Below are 21,212 nucleotides of genomic sequence, written 5' to 3'. Positions count from 1 at the left end.
ATTTACTGAATACATTCGGTAGTTTTACAGTTATGGAATTTTATGTATTTTTACTGTATCATTTAAAATGGCGTTTTGCCTTTATCCATGGAGATAATTGGATTTCTTCCCAATTATCTCCAGGATAGAGAGGAGGGGTTTGCTTGTTCAACGGGGAGTGGTTATGCCTGAGCCACTGTGATTGACTAATGTACCATACTTGTCCCAGTCTTCCATCTGGTCCCCTAGGGGAGTTTCCACCAGGTGGGAGACCTGCATAAATACTGGGCATGTAGCCCTCAATAAATCAGATTCCTGTTTTACCCTCAAGACGGAGATTGGTCTCGTGTTTGGGGGGATTGCTACTTTGGATTATTCTTTTGCCTATTCCAGGAGAGAAGGATTTCATATGATTCTCCATTCAGGAAATTGGAATATTCGTGAGTTGCTGGTCTCGTATGCAGGAGAGAAAGATTTTGTGTATTTTCCCAGTTCGGTGAATTGAAGCGTTCGTGAGTTGCTGTTCCTTTGTAAAGGTGAATCCCCAAATCGGTATTAACTCTCACTATACCGGGTTATACCGTAACATGGTGACTCTGGAGGGCAGTCCTGATCTATTCCAGAAGATTAGCTTGTTTGAGTGACTATGTTGGGAATATTATGTCAAAGTGGTAGTTGTGCTGGAGTAAATGGTTCTAGCATGGGTGATAACAAAAATGCAAACAAGCATAGATTAGTTACACAGCTGAAAAAAAAAAAAGACATGCATCCAAGTTCAGCCTTTCTCTCATCTTTTTTTGTTGATCCAAAAGAAGGCAAAACAAAAATAGTTTGAAGTTCTTTCCAATTTTACAACAAACTAAGAAAAAAAATCCTTCTTGAACCCAGAATGGCAGGTCTCTCTTTGGATCAAGAAGCCATTACTCCACTAATTAAAAATTATATCCTTGAATATTATGTTTTTTTTTAGTATTTATCCATTTGCTGTTTAAACATCTGTATGGACTTTGGAAAACCCTCCATTCAGAGAAATAATTCATCCTCCTTATTCTTTGACATGACAATAATTTTCTGGCCTTAGCCATTGCTGATTGACATTTCATATTGTTGCCTAGTTTGCCATTTATAACAATTCCCAAAGCCTTCTCATGTATTGTTATCTCCAATTCACTGCCATTTAGGGCAGGTGTACCCAAAAGATAGATCCCCAGATGTTATAGAACTACAACTCGCATGATTTATTTATTTATGGCACCCCTGATTTAGGGTGTAATTTGCTAGTACATTCTTTACCTTGAAGGGCATTGTTTTACATTAAATGCTTATACTCGAGTCAATGTCTGTATTATGGCAATTTACATTGCCATAATACAGACAGGGGACTGTGGGGGCTGCAGAGCTGTTACTTACCTTTCCTGCAGCTCCTGTCAGCTCCCTTCTCCTCTGCGGCGGTCCGGTCAGCATCTCTGTCAACTCACACTGTAAGTCTCGCGAGAGCCCACTATGACCCCGCGGCTCTCGCGAGACTTACACTGGGAGCTGACCGAGGTGCTGAACGGACCGCCGCGGAGGAGAAGGGAGCTGACAGGAGCTGCAGGAAAGGTAAGTAAACGTAAATGTAAATTGCCATAATACAGACATTGACTCGAGGATAAGTCGAGTTGGGGTTTTTCAGCACAAAAAATGTGCTGAAAAACTCGGCTTATACTCGAGTATATACGGTACCTTACCACAGGTAATATTTAGTTATTATTATTTGTTAGGTGTCTGATTCTTCACCGGGATCTGGTTATGAGGATTAAACAGTGGAAGGAATCGGTTATGCACTGACTTCCTCCAGAAGGTTGTCGCTTCAGCATGACCTATCACTGTGCAGTCACATGACATGCGGGCAGGGCTTACAAAGAAAGTTCCAGAGGCCTTAGGGGTAAGAAAAGAGGCCAGGCTTTACCCTGTGGAGGAAGTTATTTCCAACCCCAGAACTACACCACCTAAGTTACACACTTATGGATCATAGGTGGACGCAGACCTGTCCAAAATTTTACGCCTACCATTGCAGGAGGCCAGCCAGCTGTGACTTCCGCTGCTGTTTCTACAAACATGAAATATGTGATTAAAGATCTAAAGGCTACTATGGAGAGAGAGATTAAAAGCCAAGATTGAAGAGGCAGTCTGAAGTCTTCAGGTTACAACTGACTTCTTCACAGAAACTTCCCTAGATGTAACTAGGATATTCTCTGGCTCAAATGGCTTTATCTATAGCAGCTAAGAAAGCATTATGGTTCTGTTTCTGGGATGATGACTCATCCTCAAAGTCTGCCCTTTACACCATTCTATTTGAAGGGATGGTGCTGTTTGGGAAAACTTTGGATAATTCCATTGAAAAGGCGAATGAGGGCTGCAAGATATTGGTACCTTAGGATGGAAGTTCCAAGGATCCCAGCTCCTCATAGATTGACCGGAGAACCTCCAGTGACCAGTAATTCTGAGATACATGGAGCTACTGGCCCTGCAGGGAATAGTCCAGAGGTAACTCATGGCAGTTGGTAAACCTGCCTTTCAAGGTTCTAATGGAGCTATAAAGCAGTTGTTTTGCTCTTCAGCAGTACTAGGAGCCTCATTTTTCTGATCACACATACCTGGGCTCGTCATACTCTGGAGGCTTGAGTGGTATCCATGGTCCAGATTGATATAGACTGGAGTTTTTTCTAAACGGGCACAGGAGTATCCATACCAACAGGAGTATTAAGACCAATTAATCAAAAGGTAAAACACTGAAGGAAGAAGCCTTCTGGACGAAGAGGTGATTTTTTTTTCCCCAGAACAAGAGCAGTTCCAGGGACAAGTTTTGCCTCTCTTCTGGTGCTAAGAGGAAAAGCATATGCAAGCCTACACAGATCCATATCTCAAGCAATCTGGAAGAATAATTTCCTTACCTCTATATATCTCAAGGATGCTTACTTTCAGTCCAATCTGCAGAGATCTTCGGCATTGGCTCAGAAGAGAACTTCCATGTTAGTGCCCTACCATTTGGCCTCAATGCGGCCCCAGGAATCTTTACATGTGCTTATAGTGTTATTGAGAGTCCAGAACTCCACATGGTTCCATTATCTGGAGGATCTACTACTGATAGCCTTAGACCCTCAGAAGGCAGGCACACAGAGGTATATAGTTCTTTCATAACTCCTAAAGTTTGGCTGCTTGATGAATATCAAGAAAAGCAGTTTCAGACCAGCTCAGTGGTTGACATTCCTGAGTGGATTCTATGCTCTGCTTTTCCCTATCTCGGGAACAGTTCCACAGAATGTAAAGGTTTTCTCTCCCAGTTTCTTCATTTCTGCTTGGTAACAGCAAGAAAATAGATGCTACTACTAGGAATCCTGGCTTCCACCAGCAGACTTGTCAGATGGGCCCAATGGCATCTCTGGATTCCTTACAGATCCTTCCTATCTTGGTCTAACAAGACCAAGCCACTTACTATGTCCCCATCAGTGGAGTTACACCTTACCCTGGCAGCTGAAAGAGGGATTCGATCTCTGAGTTTCCAGTGAACAGAACCTCATTGGTCAATTATTAGCTCGAATTCCAGTTTTTATAAGATTGATTGGTGTTTGGACCATGTTGCACAATATTTCCATTCATTTGTATGGAATTGAGTCATTTTCAAGGCTCTTCTTCACTTCAGAGGCTTGCTGAAGAACGAGTGGGTCCAAATTTGCTCAAATATCAATGTAACTGTATCCTATATCTGCCAAGATGGGTCTCACAGATACGTATTGATGGAATTCCAGCCCATAATGATCAGGGCACAGAAGAACAACCAGTGGCTCAGAATACAATGGCTGTTTGCTGGAGCCGAATAACTGTGGACAAGATGGATTGGCAACCATGTCCTTACGTATCCCCGGGGTTGACGCAGATTGTCTGATACCCTACGTAGATCTGATGGCCATTTCTTGGAACTACCGGGTCCAGAAGTATTTTTTACACGCTAGGACCAGAATGCTCAGGCTCAGGATACACTGACTCAAATTTAGAATTTTAGTCTGATGTACATATTTTCCTGTTTTCGACTTTCCTAAAAAGGCAATGCAAAAGGTGACAGTGGAAGACCGTGTCGACTCTAATTCCTATGATGAATAAGATGAATTTGGAACCCCCAAGGGAAATTCCTGTACGTCCAGACCTATTACAAGGCCCATGACACACCAGGATCCTTAAGTTCTGGTGTTGATGCGGGAGTCCATATTAGTATAGGCATCCCTGAGACGGTCATTGAGATCCTCTTACAATCCTATACAGGCTTTACTAAGCTTGACATGCTTTTGTCTGTTGGAATTACTCCTCGTTCAGGCCTTGAAAGGCTCTGTGTTATAACACTCTAGAGAAGCACTTAGCTGCAATTTGCTTCATATAGGCATTGATTGAAATCATGCCTCCACTGAGTGTGGTGAAGCCAATATGTGACGTACCACTGGTCTCACGGGCCCTGACTGAACCATTATTCGAACCTCTAGAAGGAGCTTCCATGGTGGTAGCACAGAAAGTGCTGGTGGCAGCAAGGAAAATGGGTGAACTCCAGGCTTGATCCTGTGAACCCCCTTTCACTACTTTTCAACAGATATGGTCGTCTTGCATTTGGCACCTGAAGATCCTGCCTATGGTGAATGTTTATCTATGTCATTCTCTACCTGTACTGAAGGGTACCGATTGAGCGTTGATGCCCCTGGTGCTTTGCTTCATGTAAGCAACAATTGAACTCAAGCCTCCGCTGAGGGTGTTGAAACCAATATGTGACGTACCACTGGTCTCACAGACTCTGACTGAACTTCTAGCAGGAGCTTCCATGATGTTAGCCCAGACGTTGCTGTTGCTGGTGACTGGTACCTCAGCAAGGTGAATGTGTGCACTTAGCTGCACTTTGCTTCATATAGGCATTGATTGAAATCATGCCTCCACTGAGTGTGGTGAATCCAATATGTGATGTACCACTGGTCTCACGGCCCTGACTGAACCATTATTCGAACTTCTATAAGGAGCTTCCATAGAATGTGACAGCAGATAAGAACCATTCGGCCCATCTAGTCTGCCCAATTTTCTAAATACTTTCATTAGTCCCTGGCCTTATCTTACAGTTAGGATAGCCTTATGCCTATCCCACGCATGCTTAAACTCCTTTACGGTGTTAACCTCTACCACTTCAGCTGGAAGACTATTCCATGCATCCACTACCCTCTCAGTAAAGTAATACTTCCTGATATTATTTTTAAACCTTTGTCCCTCTAATTTAAGACTATGTCCTCTTGTTGTGGTAGTTTTTCTTCTTTTAAATATAGTCTCCTCCTTTACTGTGTTGATTCCCTTTATGTATTTAAATGTTTCTATCATATCCCCCTGTCTCGTCTTTCCTCCAAGCTATACATGTTAAGATCCTTTAACCTTTCCTGGTAACACAGAAAGTGCTGGTGGCTGGTACCTCAGCAAGGAAAATGGGTGAACTCCAGGCTTGATCCTGTGTACCCCCATTCACTGAATTTCAACAGGATATGGTTGTCTTGCATGTAGCACCAGAGATCCTGCCTAAAGTGAGAGCCTTTCAATGCCATCCTCTAACTGTACCAAAGGATTTGGGGCATTCTCCACTAGTGCTGTTACAGCATCTTGTGGGCTTCCATGGCAATGGTCTCTGCTGAAACTTTGTAAAGTTGGCATTTGGACCTCTTTGAACTAGTTTGTCCTGCATTACATATTGGACATTGAAGCAATTAATGAGGCACAATTTGGACGTCACGTCCGTTCTCTACCTGTGCTGAAGGGTATCAGGGCACTCTCCTCTCATGATGTTGCAGCATCATTGGTTGCCATGGCAATGGTTTCTGCTGACACTTTTTGTAAGCTAGCATTTGAACCTCTTTAGACACGTTTGTCTGGCATTTCATACTGTTCGTTAAAACAGTCTATGATGCACAATTTGGTACTCAAGTACTTAACTCAGTTCATTCTTCTATCTATGTTGAATTATTCTGATTATTTGATTGGCTATTCTGACCCTCCCTTTGTAAGCTTGGGTATTCCCCATGTGTATATGCTGCCATGATTAGCCAGGAAAGTGGAAAATGTATTCATACCGTAATTTTCTTTTCCTGGCTATTATTCATGGCAGCATATACTTCCCACCCATTAATGTCTCTATTTATGTACTGTAGAGCTTGTAAACTTACTGAGGACTTTAGGGATGGAGCCTCCTTTTAAAACCTTGGTGGCTTTCCTCTCCTATCGGCTGTAGGGGAGGAGCTAACCCATGTGTATATGCTGCTATGAATAATAGCCAGGAAAAGAAAATTACGGTAAGTATGAATACATTTTCCACTATATATGACCTAAGTGTATGTATGTATATATGTATATAAATATATATATATACACACACACACACACACACACACACACACACACACACATACACTGTCTAGGTGTATTTTACTATTAATATATATATATATATATATATATATATATATATATAACATTACGGATTGGTATGCACCCTAACCAAACCAAGATTCTTCTATTCTACCCCAAAGACAAAGATGGACTACCCCGGCCAAGAAAAGAAGGGCTGACCAACTAGGGGCAGATCGTTGGGGAACCAAAGGGATGATCCCCGCTAGGCCATGGTCTCCTCTCCCTGGGCTACACCGTCTGCGGCAACATGACAGATTAGTTAAGGGCAAGAGCTGGCACACATAATTGGAAATAGCTACCATGACAATACATAGTTGAAACAACCACTGTAACACAACATTGGACTTCAAGGATCCTGAAGAAAGTCCTCTTAGAAGGACTGAAACGTTGATCTTTTAATGATTCTACAATAAACTTTGGACTTTTACACAAAAAAAATGAGTGCAGCCATCTACTTGAATTCTCTCTCTCTCTCTCTCTCTCTCTCTATATATATATATATATATATAGAGAGAGAGAGAGAGAGAGAGTGATACTTTTTACTGTTTTGAAACATAAATATTTGTGTTCAGCGAAGTCTCCCGAGTACAACAGTACCCCTCATGTACAGGTTGTATGGTGTTTTCAAAAGTTACAGCGTCAAATATAAGGCTTGTGTTTCATTTTTTTCACATTAGAATTCGCCAGATTGGTTACGTTGCCTTTGAGACCCTATGATAGCCCAAGAATGAAAATTACTCCTATGGAGGGGCGTGGCCTGACACAGAGCTGAATGGACGTGCACTAATTCAGCTCCCTGAACAACGAGGTGCAATCCAACGCCATCGGAGGTCTGGAGGAATCATGGGGAACCCCAAAAAGAACACCAACGCTCAGGGGGCATCCAGCAAAACACCTACCGTGAAATCCAGCACTTTTACACGGTATTTCAAAGATGCGGCGTCCCGCGAGGATGAGGCTGCAAATTCCAATATGGCGGCGGAATCGGCACCGTCAAGCCCGGCATCGTCGGAAGGCTCATGCGGTACTCACACACAGGCAAATGACCCCGACATAAAAGAACTGCTGAGGAACCTGCCATCCAAAGCAGACATGGCCAATATGATCGGCAGAATAGAAGCAGCTCTGCAGTCTAAAATCGATGCAATGGGCGCAGACATACAGCAAGTAAGTCTTAAAGTTACAGACTTAGAAGAAGAAAAGGATGTAATGCAGGCCCAGATGGTAAATAATTCCTCCACATTAGACACACAGGCACTGACCCTGTCCTCTATGCAGAGGCAAATAGATGACTTAGACAATAGGAGCAGGAGAAATAACCTGAGAATAAGGGGCCTTCCTGAAATGCAAGGGGAAGATTTGATGGCTACTTTGAGAGAATTATTTAATCTTATATTGGGGGACCCTGTCGACAACCAGATATTAATGGACAGAGCCCACAGATCACTACGCCCTAGAGGAGCGGCAACAGAAGCCTCACGGGATGTAATCTGCAGGCTCGAATATTTCTCAGTGAAGGACAACATTCTCAAGGCCCTCAGAGAAACAACTCAACCCCTTTTGTACCAAGAAAATCACATAGAGATTTTCCCAGATTTATCGTGGTTCACACTACAAGCGAGACGAGCACTAAAGCCAATCACGGAGCTTTTGCGCAACCGCAACATGAAATATAGATGAGGGTACCCATTCGCACTGATCGTCCATCACAAGGGAGTGATGCATTCCATAGCTTCACATCTGGATGTAAAACCCTTCCTGAGAGCATTAGAATTGCCGAACACTAACATTACGGATTGGTATGCACCCCAACCAAACCAAGATTCTTCTATTCTACTCCAAAGACAAAGATGGACTACCCCGGTCAAGAAAAGAAGGGCTGACCAACGACTTTTCTCCTCTAGGGGCAGATCGTTGGTGAACCAAAGTGATGATACCCGCTAGGCCATGGTCTCATGGACAGATTAGTTAAGGGCAAGAGCTGGCACACATAATTGGAAATAGCTACCACAACCATACATAGTTGAAACAACCACTGTAACACAACATTGGACTTTAAGGATATAACTCCAAACAAGATTTTCAAGATCTTCAAATCATTGGGGACGTCAACCAGCACAACTAACAGACTCTTATATCTGTCGATTGAAGACATGGGACCTCCGAGCCACCCAAGTCGTCTCCAGGAACAAGGTCCGGTGAAATAGATTTGGCATGATAAAGATCACATCAACGCCAAGGGTCGATATGGACTACGCCTCCTGGGCAACACATTTCTTGTACCCAAGACCAGGGAGACAGAACTCGGGAAGGACTGGTTCAGTTACGCTGGGTGACAACCGATTATAAGATCGTATATCACATTGTGCAAAAAATAAAATAAAAAAATAAATAAAAAATAAAAATAAAAAGTCCACTGTTGGCATTGAAATTAATGTTACATAGTTACATAGTTAGATAGCTGAAAAGAGACTTGCGTCCATCAAGTTCAGCCTTCCTCACACCTGTTTTTTGCTGTTGATCCAAAAGAGAGAAAAAAAAAAAAAACCCAGTTTGAAGCACAATTTTGCAACAAGCTAGGACAAAAAATTCCTTATTGACCCCAGAATGGCAGTCAGATTTATCCTTGAATCAAGCAGTTATTACCCTACATTGAAAGATTATATCCTTGAATATTCTGTCTTTGCAAGTATGCATCTAGTAGCTGTTTGAACATCTGTATGGACTCTGATAAAACCACTTCTTCAGGCAGAGAATTCCACATCCTGATTGTTCTTACAGTAAAAAAACCTTTCCTTTGCCTTAGACGAAATCTTCTTTCTTCCAGTCTAAACGCATGGCCTCGTGTCCTATGTAAAGTCCGGTTTGTGAATAGATTTCCACACAATGGTTTGTATTGGCCCCGAATATATTTGTATAATGTTATCATATCCCCTCTCAGGCGACGTTTTTCTAAACTAAATAGGTTTACATTTGTTAACCTTTCTTCATAGCTGATATGTTCCATTCCTTTTATTAATTTTGTAGCCCGCCTCTGCACTTTTTCTAGTGCCATGATATCCTTCTTTAGAACAGGTGCCCAAAATTGCACAGCATATTCAATATGTGGTCTTACCAGTGATTTATAGAGAGGCAAAATGATATTCTCGTCCCGAGAATGAATGCCCTTTTTCATGCATGACAATACCTTACTGGCCTTGGCCACTGCTGATTGACATTGCACATTGTTGCATAGTTTGTTGTCTATAACAATTCCCAAGTCCTTTTCGTGTGTGGTTATCCCTAATTCGCTTCCATTAAGGGTATACGTTGCTTGTGTATTCTTTACGCCGAAGTGCATAACTTTGCATTTTTCAACATTAAATTTCATCTGCCATTTGAGTGCCCAGTCCTCCAGTCTATCTAAATCCTTCTGCAGCAAAGTAATATCTTGCTCACATTGTATTATTTTACAAAGTTTTGTGTCATCTGCAAACACTGAAACATGACTTTCAATGCTGTTAATAATATAGCTCACTTTTGACCCTGACACCACAGAGAGAGATACCAGTATATATATGCATTGTTGTCTAGCAGGAGACGGATAGCTTGGGGGATAGAAATAAGTAAAAGAATGTGTTCTACTTTCCCCTTGTGTTTCCACCCCCTTTCCCATCACTCCCCCCACCTCCCCTCCCCCCCTCCTCCAGATCCTCCAACGAATTATGTACAAAGAATTGTCAGATTGCATGCCTCGGGTTCTAGTCAATCACCACACCCGCATAGTAACTGTTCTGCCTCTTGCACGGGGACAGAATATGAAACAAGAGAGAATAACTCCAAGTGTGTTATTTAGGATAACCTTTAGTAAAGTCCTCTAGCTACGAGTGTCTGAGGATCTTCGCTGATCCTCCTCATTTCACTACTTTAATATTTTACTTTAATATTTTGTTGATATTGTTGTTGTTAACATATACCTGTTGATTAATAAGTGACAAGCAAACCCTCAATAATTGGGGGCAAGATGACAAATAGGAATACTCAGACGGTGACACCACAGACTGGAACCACTGACCCTCCAACACACGCAACCAACACAGAACCAAAACTGACCCTACGTATACACTCCCAGAATGCCAAGGGGCTGAACACCCCAGAGAAAAGATCACTTGCACTCACAGATTTCCAGAGATATAAAGCAGATATCGTGTTTGTACAAGAAACGCATTTTCGCAGGAACCAGGCTCCCTCACTTAGAAACCGTAAATATCCTACAGGTTATTTTAGTCATTACACTGCAGCTAAAGCAAGGGGAGTGCCGATTTTGCTTGAGAGACAAGTTCCGTTCACACTCCCTGGACAACTCAATGATGATGCAGGTAGATACATTTTCATTAAAGGAAAACTAGGCAATGCCACCATAACATTAGCAAACCTTTACCTTCCTAATAAAAACCAAAGTGTGGTCCTAAGAAAAATGCTCCACAAGTTATTTGAATTTCAAGAAGGTCTATTGGTTGTGGGAGGGTATCTCAACATCTCATTAGACGGCCAATTATATACATCCGCAACCTCCAGTGAATACCTAGAGCCCACCCGTAACCGAATACTCAATATCCTACACGAGACCAGATTATATGACAGTTGGAGGGCACTGCACCCCACTGGTAGAGATTACTCATTCTACTCCACAACATCCGGCACATATACTAGAATAGACATGTTGCTCCTACCCCATACCTACCTCAATTTGATAAAGACAGCATCATATGGTCCCATCACATGGTCTGACCATGCTCCACTAACCCTAGATATAACAATACCTTCTTTAACTAGGGCCGCCCCTCAATGGAAACTGAACGATCTTCTCTTAAATAAAGAGGAGGTCATAGAACAAATTAAAACAAGTGCGCAGAGGTACTTCGAGACCAATTCAAGCCAAGACACGAGACCAGATGTGATATGGGAAGCTCACAAATGCGTCCTCAGAGGAGAAATCATTAAAATAGCTTCAGCTCAGAAAAAGCTTAGAGAAGCTAACATAACATCCTTAACCCGGGATATAAGAAACCTAGAGCTTAATCACAGTAAGGATACTACGATACACACTTATAACAATTTACTAGATAAGAGGGCAGAACTCAAAACCATTCTCAACCTACAGGCTATCAGATCTGTACAAAGGACCAAACACTCATATTTTACATAAGGGGGCAAATGCGGTAAACTACTCGCGCAATCTCTACAACAACAAAGACAATCAACATTCATATCACACATTAAGCTACCAGATGGCTCAGTGACACAATTAATGCCGAAAATCATGTCGGCATTCCACACATATTACTCTTCCCTATATAATATAAGAGACAGTACCCCCCTTATGGTGTTTGTGACCAAACGGCTACTAAAAAAAAAGACTGGACATACCCCATTTGAAATACCTTGGGTTGTCTACTATTGCAAATGGTATGCCATTATGGGTGTAAATTTAATTCCTGGGCTACTATACAGTCTCAAAGGCAACGTACCCAATCTGGTGAATTTCAATTTCAAATGTCACGTGATATATTTGACCCTGTAACTGCCCAAAACAACATAAAACCTGTACATAGGGGGTACTGTTTTACACGTGAGACTTTGCTGAAAACAAATATGTGTATTTTATTGCAGTAAAAGAAAACAGTATTATGACATTGACAGTATTAAGTTGTGATCAAAACAAAATGTGAACAAACCACAGAATTTTACTCTACGTCTGTTCAACTATAATTTACCTCTTTCATACTAAGTGCACTCGCACTTATTATATATCGGTTTGTTCAGGGGAAACAGGGCTTTCATTCCATATCAAACATTCATATATAGAACTCCATTTCATATGAATATAATCTAAAAAAAAGTTTAAAAAATTAAGACATTTTGAGGGGGTGTGGCCTGACCGCTAGAGGAGACGGATGTGTGAGTGATCAGCTCCGAGCGAGATTCCCCTAATACAGTGATTAATCGAGCAATCAAGAGATTATCTACTTAAAAACAAGCGCACACACCCGAGCAACTCCCCACCAACATGGCCCAACGATCCACCAAAAAACCTAAACTAAAAGACACTTCTTCCCTGCAAATCACAGCAATGGCCTCACCGCCAGGCCGCGCGCAAGATGGCGCCGATAGGCCAATATCACCGGCCTCGAGCTCGGGACGAAGCAACATCACTACTATCTCTAACCGTGAACTCCCGGCCACAGACTCATCAATTCAAAAAATGCTAAATGATCTGCAAACATCATTACAAGCAGATTTTGCAAAATTGGCGAAAGATATAAGAGCCGATGTTAAAGCGCTGGGGTAGCGTACGGATTACCTCGAGAATAAAACCGAGGAAATCATCACTGCACATAATAATGTTGCTGAGGCCTATAATATCATGGACGCAAAAATAACGTCTATCATCAGCAAACTCGCCGATCACGAAGATAGAGATCGGAGAAATAATGTCCGCATACGCGGCATCCCAGAGGAGATTGGCCCTAACAACTTGGCCACATATGTCCGGGCTTTATTTCAACTACTAGCCCCCGATCTCCCAGAATCAGCACTGCTTCTAAACAGGACCCACAGGCTGCCCAGACCTCAGCATCTCCCAACTTCTATACCGAGGGACACCATAACAAGGGTTCACTATTACACCACCAAAGAGGCAATAATGTCAGCATCAAGGAAGAAACCAATTCTCCCTGATGCATATAGCAAGATACACTGACCTCTCGGCGACTACATTGGCTGCAAGGAAAAGCTTCATACCAATCACCAGAGCATTGAGGGCGGCAGATATACCCTACAAATGGGGGTTCCCGGCCCGCCTCATCATCAAGCGTAATGGCACCAAAAAACACCTCTTAACCCCAGAAGCTGGAAAAAAAGCTTTGGAAGAATGGAACATACCGCTGACCGCAGAGGCAAATGACGTCCCACTTACAGAAATCCAGACCAAAGCACCGATGAAACTTACCCATGACTGGGAAGTTCAAGCCACAGCTAAGTGACTCTTGCTGCACTGAGCCTTAGAGGCCCCTAGCGAACATATGAACACTCATAACCTTACGGCCGGTAACTGGATACGGTGGTAATGTTTGACCGACTTAAGTTATATGCATTATATGTTTATTTGAGATTATGTTGTTTTATCCCCCCACCAATATCCTATATACAGTATGCGGTCTAGCTCCAGAGTACATCTACCAATAAGGTAGAGGCCTCCATGGGTTTCGGGTACAACGGGTGACTCTCAATGCCCTACACCTCTGCACAAAACACATGTGCTATCCCCATCAAACCGCTACATACCCTGGGGGTAAACCTGGACGGCGGGAATAATCTGATTCGGGAGCAAAGTAAGAGAGAACGATCCATATAATTTATATCTACTACACATATGTGGATCTGTTGAGACACTATGTTGTTTCTACAATTCCCTGGGGAACAACCCGAACCTAAGCACACATACAAATCCTAGCCACCACTACAACATGCACAATGCTAGAAGTGCATGATGCTTACTCCAGTTAACACCCTTTCATATAACAAAAAAAATGGCTTTGGAATGTACCTTTCATGGGAATACAAGATATGGAGCTTTACCGAGTTACATTGGATTACATTTTTGTCACAATCGAATACAATGTTATATGTATGCATGTTATAATTGTTCTACTATATGAGACCCCGTTCATCCTAGTGGAACCACTGGGGAAACTGGGAGATTTAGATAGGAACATAATCCTGACCATAGTTGGAGGCTTTGGCCAGGGTAAACTATCACCAATGATAGCTGTATAGAGTGGATGGGACTCAACCAATACACATACACCTGATAACAGATTATCTCCCTCTAGAGATGGGGAAATCTCCACCCCCACGAGGGCTTCAATGCCCAAGAACAATAAGAAAATCAGGTCTCGCACTGGAGACCTCGTTTCTGTATATAGTTGTTTATATGTTTCACCCTCCAACTCAACCCTTCTCCTTTTAAGGTGACGCGTCATCATCACGACATGACCATACCTACCCTGTACAAAATCAACACAACATCAGTTGGGTGCCCCATATGGAATCAATATGTCAAGATACTGCTACATAATGGGCTAACCCACCGACTCGACATTACGGGACAAACCCCTGCCAGGATGCCTAGGGACATAACCTCTGTACCACAGCAGATATATATATTAACCCCAGTAATCACCTTCAATGGCACTTAATATCTTTTTGCTAAACGCCAAGGGCCTTAACTCACCCCATAAACGCCGCATGGCCTTGATGGAAGCAAAAAAACACAGAGCACATGAGCACAAATTCTCCTCCAGGCATTTTCCGATAGGCTACCACAGCACATATAAGACAAAAAAGAGGGGAGTCACAATTTTAATCAGCAACACAGTCGCCTTCCAACTAATAAAAAAGTGAGCGACAACAAGGGACGCTACCTCCTCCTACAATGCATAATTAATAATGCCCAATACACAATAGTCAACATATACAGCCCCCATAACGGCCACCACATATTTTTGGACCACATTCTCTAACAAAAGCTCAAATTCGGAGAGATCCTTGTTGGGGGAGATACAAACTTTGTCGTCAACCCGACATTAGATATTATGTCCTCCGCTAGAATATCACCAAAGACGGCACAGCAGAGGACACGTTCTACTTCCCTCATAACTACGCTACTCACACACGGCTATGTGGCTGTTTGGAGAACCCTCCATCCCCTGGAAAGAGATTACACACATCATTCCCTAGTACATAACATCCTGGCGCCCCACATGGCTGCCCTGTTCAATCAATGCTTTCAAAAAGGATCCATGCCTACAGCAATGCTCCAGGCCCACATTTCAACCCTACCAAAGCCGGGTAAACCCCTGACTCATTGCTCTAACTTCCGACCAATCTCTCTCTTAAACTTTGACACTAAAATCTACGCCAAACTGTTAGCAAATAGAATAAACCATATCTTGAATTGCATTGTACACAATGATCAATCAGGCTTCATCAAGGGACGGCAGGGCTCCGATAACACTAGGAAAGTTCTTAACATACTATCCCACATAGCATCAGCAAAGACTGAGAGCCTTCTTCTGGCCCTGGATGCCGAGAAGGCCTTTGACAGGCTTAATTGGACATATATGTCATCAGTCCTGAACAAATATGGGTTCCCTCGAGAGATGATTCGAGGAATAATGACACTCTATAAACACCCCACCGCCCAAGTGAACCAATCGGGATTTATCTCGTCACCCTTCGGCCTTACCAATGGCACGAGGCAAGGATGCCCTTTATCCCCGCTCCTTTTCATCCTTGCTTTAGAACCCCTAGTCCACAAGGTCATGAAAGACCCGCTTATTGCAGGCATACACATAAAAAATACAGACTATCGATTGATATTCTAATAACTGTCAGCAACCCAGAGTCATCATTGCCTTGCATCATGGAGCTGCTGCAAGACTATGGCAAGATATCATATTATAAGCTTAACAAAGCCAAAACACAAGCTCTACCATTGCACCTATCCAGCACACGAAGTGACAGACTACGTCAGACCTTCCTATTTGACTGGTGACAGACACACATTACCTATTTAGGAGTGAAACTAGCCCTATATGCCCAAAACACTGTATCCCTAAACTATGGCCCACTGCACCACATCTGCGCTTCCCACTTTCAAACTTGGAAGCATGTCCACCTATCCTGGCTAGGTAGAATCCAAACTATCAAAATGGTTCTACTACCTAAAATCTTATACATCTTCCGAATGCTACCAATATATGTTCGACCGCACATCCTTAACACTCTCCAATCCACTCTAACCAGATTCATCTGGAACAAAACAAAACCGAGATTACCTATCGCCTTACTCCAATTGACACCACAATCAGGAGGCCTAGGTGTACCAAAATTACGCGCCTACTACGAAGCGGCCATCCTCGAGTCGGCTATTCGACTTCACGTCCCCAGACACACTTTCCAGTAGGTGGATATGGAACATGACAAAGTACACCCACACTCCATGCTTCAGATAATATGGTCTACAAAAATATACACAGACCGCCAAAATTGGCATTATACACCACCACTACTTTAACATTGAAATTTTGGGATAGAGTACTAACCAATATTGCTGAAAAAGGGAAATTCTGCACAATTACCCCAATCGAAGCACTAGAAAGGTTGACCCCATGGTTATCATGGAAAACTTGGTCCACATATGGTATCAAACTCATCAAAGATCTATGCCAACAAAATAAAATTAGGGGATTCCCAGATCTACAGACACAATACAAACTACCTAATTCTCTAATTTTCCAATATCTACAATTAAAAAGCATTGTGAATACTAAGGTGACACCGCTTAAACCCAAATCAATATCGATATGTTACAAAACGTTAACAGACAGAACGCCTCCTCACTCTTTCAAATATGTGACACAGTGGGAAAAAGAAGGTTTACCCAAACTTACGGATGAGCAATGGCTCCAGGCTCTGAACGCCCTTAAGGGCATCAGATCATGCTTTTCCCAAATAGAGGCCCACAAAAAGGTAATATATATATATATGGTACCTCACCCCGCAAAGGCTCCTTTAAATTTACCCTACCGTGAATTATGTCTGTTGGAGGTGTAACTTGAAAGAGGGCAATATGACACATATCTGGTGGGAATGTGAAAAGATTAGACCTCTATGGTCACACGTTCAACTTTTGAACAAAATAATAAACCACTCAGCACCTGTTACCCCATCTCTAATGCTCTTACTCCTATTCCCACCCCAATGGAGTAAATAAACTAAACAAATAGCTTCCCTCATTATCCTAGCAGCGAGGCTCCTACTAGCCCAGAATTTGAAAAAGCCTCCCGAGTTAAGAAGCAAAATTTACCAATATTATAGATATGAAGTTCTCGCCTCAGACTCATACATAAAAACAAATAAGATAGTGCAATTGTGGAAACGATGGCTTCCACTGCTGGGTCACTGAACCCAGAAGGCCAAACAAGAGCTTCCACGATAGGACCAAGGGGTAAAGATAGGACAGACACAAGGAAGGATAAATATATATTTGAAGGTTTGATGTTTGTTCTGACGTTGTAACATGCATTATCTGATGTCAAATGAAATGCTATATTGGTCATGTCGACCCCCCCCCCACCCCTCTTTCTATTCTGTATCCCTCTCCCCCTTCTTTTTGTTTGTATGAAAATAAAAAACTCTAAATGGAAAAAAAAATTTTTCAATTTCTGCATGTCAATTTAACTGATAATGTCACATTACTGTTTGGTTTTTCTGCAATAAATGTCGCATGAGTAAAACAGTAACCCCCATGTATAGGTTTTATGGTGTTTTGGAAAGTTACAAAGTCAAATATACGTCTTGTCTATTTATTTATTTTTTACATAGAAATTTCACAGATTGGTTTGCCTTTGAGACCATATGGCAGCCAATAAATGTAAGTTACCCCATCATGGCATACCATTTGAAAAAGTAGACATCCCAGGGTATTCAAAATGGGGTATGGCCAGTCTTTTGTAGTAGCCACTTGGGCATAAACGCTAGCCAAAGTTAGTGTTCATTTTTCAAATAAAAACTGTACTTTTTTAGCGTCAGTATATAGTTTACTGCCCTGAAACACTCCTAGTTCTGTTCAGTGATGTCTCACAAGTGCCACGGTACCCCCCATGTATAGGTTTTATGGGGTTTTGGAAAGTTACAGGGCCAAATATATGCTTGTCCATTTTTGGTTTTACACATTGAAAATTGGCAAAGCGATTTTCTGGGCCTATCTTGCCGTTGAGAGAGCATGGCAGCCTGGGTAATAACATTTCCACTATTAAGGCATACCATTTTCAAAAGTAGACAATCCAGAGTATTTCAAATGGTGCATTTTAAGATGTTTGATCCAACCACTTTATCAGAAATGAAGGGCCCACATAGCAGTAATAGTTTTATTTGTGCTTTTTTCCCACCCATGATCTCACTTTTCACAGGACATTTCTTATTCATGGTATGAGTTATTGCAACACAGCCTCACTTTTTTTTTTTAACATTGTTTCCTGAATATAACAGTACCCCCATGTACCGGATTTTCTGTCTTTTTGGGGAAGTCACAGGGACAAATATATTAGATGTCCATTTCAAAGTTGGAAATTTGACAAAGTGATTTCCTGGGCCTATGTGGCTATTTAGAGAGCATGGCAGCCTGGGTAATAACATTTCCACCACTATGGCATACCATTTTCAAAAGTAGGCAACCCAGAGTACAATAAATGGCAGACCTTGAGATGTTTGGTCTAGCCATTTTAACAGAATGGGCCCATGTATCAATTTCTACTTGAATTTTTGTCTTTTTAATCACATAAATTGCATTTTCACTAGAAATGTCATAATCCTGGTATTAGTTAGTGCACTAAAACCTCAGTATTTTGATTTAACACTCTCTTATGAATATAACGATACCTACATGTACAATGTTTCCAGGTTTTTAGTATATCACAGGAATAGTACAGTTGACTCCGATACTGTAGCATTAATCCTGTGATTAGTTTTCTGCTTTTTTTGTGAAGGCACATTTCAAGTACTACAAACGTAGTATTTTGAGTTGTTTGGTGTAGCCACTTTAGAATGGCTAGCATAAACAGGGACAGGCCAAGGTCAGGGGAATCCAGAAGTCAGAGTAGTCGGTAAAACAAGCCAATGGGTCGGTACAGGCAGCTAACGAAGCGTAGTCAGGACAAGCCGAGGTCAGGGAATCCAGGGAAATCAAGCAAACAAACTGCCAAAGTACCATACAGAGTGGTTTAGTAGTTCAGCTCTGTATGGTAGACTTTGAAACAGTCTATTATGCAGAGGGCGGGTAGGGATGGACAGGAGCGGCAATAATAACTGGAGTCCTTTCGGACTCCTCTTTTCCAGCAAACACAGCATTTTCGTTGGGGTGACCTTTTACAGGGTGTGGGGGGGATTCGGGAGTCTAGGCAAATATAATTTGAGACAGAATTTATGTCTATATGTTCGGTTGAATTGTAACCTGTATATGTGAAGTGTATGTAGCATTCGACTGATTGTTCGGTAAAATCACTCCAGTTACTATGCGAGCGAAACTACCGAACAATCAGACCACCCCAGGAGTAAGTGTGCCTCCAATTACTGTTCGCAACAATGTTCCAAACGGTTAATTGGCGTTCGTGTAGTGGGTTCTTTGTTCTCTGGGTGGCCGCCATTCGGTAGAGGAACACGTGGCGGTGGCCATTTTAAACTCCCGAACAGCGGTGTTTTGCAGTCGAGTGTCTGGAACCCAAATCGGACACTCGGTTAGGCAAACACCTATGTATACGAATTGGCGGCAGTATGGAGGTCTCAAACTACGGAACGATTTCCCGTTTGGTAGTTTGAAACTCACGAACAAGGGAAATTAACCGAAACCTTCCCAGCTCTCCTAACATAAGCCATTCGTGTGTTATATTCCCTTTTCTGTGACCGACCGCAGGGCCAAAACATATGGAACCCTTTTCGGCTGTTAAGCCCAGCGTGGTCGGTCATTTTAGTACTTCCATAAATTTCCTGAACCCCTGGTCTGATCTAGGTGATTTTTGGATATGTGTTTCACCCAGATCAGGCTACCAGGGGATGTAACCTTTAAACATCTAGAAACTCAGGGAATGTGTGTGCTGTATAATGGGATTATGTGTCACACTAAGGGGAGGGGATGTGTGGGTGGCAACCCGTGGATGATTGGCTACTGTAATAATTATTGCAAACTCCTCCCTTGCATGGGAGAAAGCTTTATAAGGAAGTTGTGTGAATTAAAAGCCAGTTCTGCTCCTGATGCTGTGTGTCGTCCAGTCATTGGGATTGATGTTGGGATATTGTTGGATTGTTTTGCCTGCTGGAATTATTGCCGTATGGATTTATAATACTTGTTCCTGAGCCTACTGGGATCTAAAGTGGAGATAACCTGTGTAATAGCAGCTCTCCGCTACATTCTATACACCAAAACTGCTTCATAAAGCTAAAGTGACTATAGTGTCTCCTTAAGATTATATGAGTGAGATAATTTGAGGCTGTGTTTTAACAGAACTTCATGCACATAATATACCACTCACATATACTGAGGTTGTGACTCACAACCCACACATAGAACCAGTATTAGATTGGACTCATATAGCGGATGTACTTCTATCATTCACATATATTGCGTTTCCACTAATACATCAATCATATAGAGAACAGATACACTGAAGCAATGTCTCCACACCATCTTACCTATAGAGCATGTAGAGGACATATACTGAGGCTGTGTTTTCACAGCGACTCAGAGCATATAAAGAACACACACTGAGGCAGAGTCTCCAGATCAACTCATACATAGATATATATACTGAGGCTGTGTCCTCATAGTAACTCATACACAGAGCATCTAGTGGATACAAATACTGAGGCAGAGTCCTTATTGTAACTCATACATAGAGCCTATAGTAGGTACATATACTGAGGCTGTGTCCTCACAGTAACTCATACATAGAGCCTATAGTGGATACATATACTGAGGCTGTGTCCTCACAGTAACTCATACCTAGAGCCTATAGTGGGTATGTTAAGACACTCACAGCTTAAATGGATGAAACCGCCGTTTAGCCGATATTCCCCCTTTCCAGAGACACAGGCTCTATACAGCAGACCGCCAAACTCCCGAACGGAGTGCAAGGGAATGCGGTAAACCCACGAACACAAAATCAGCT

The 21,212-nt window shown here is 42.2% G+C and overlaps 1 protein-coding gene across 1 annotated transcript in view; it reads left to right on the top strand.

Moving 5' to 3' along the window:
- LOC134574787 (glycine N-acyltransferase-like protein 3) overlaps nt 1–21,212 on the top strand; it is a 147,515-nt gene that overhangs the window by 2,109 nt on the left and 124,194 nt on the right. The gene's annotated exons all lie outside the window — the stretch shown is intronic.

This window comes from Pelobates fuscus, chromosome 10, assembly GCF_036172605.1.
Source record: "Pelobates fuscus isolate aPelFus1 chromosome 10, aPelFus1.pri, whole genome shotgun sequence".
Classification (NCBI taxonomy): Eukaryota; Metazoa; Chordata; class Amphibia; order Anura; family Pelobatidae; genus Pelobates; species Pelobates fuscus.
The sequence above is the reverse complement of the archived record's forward strand: the minus strand, read 5'-3'. Positions and strand labels throughout refer to the sequence as shown.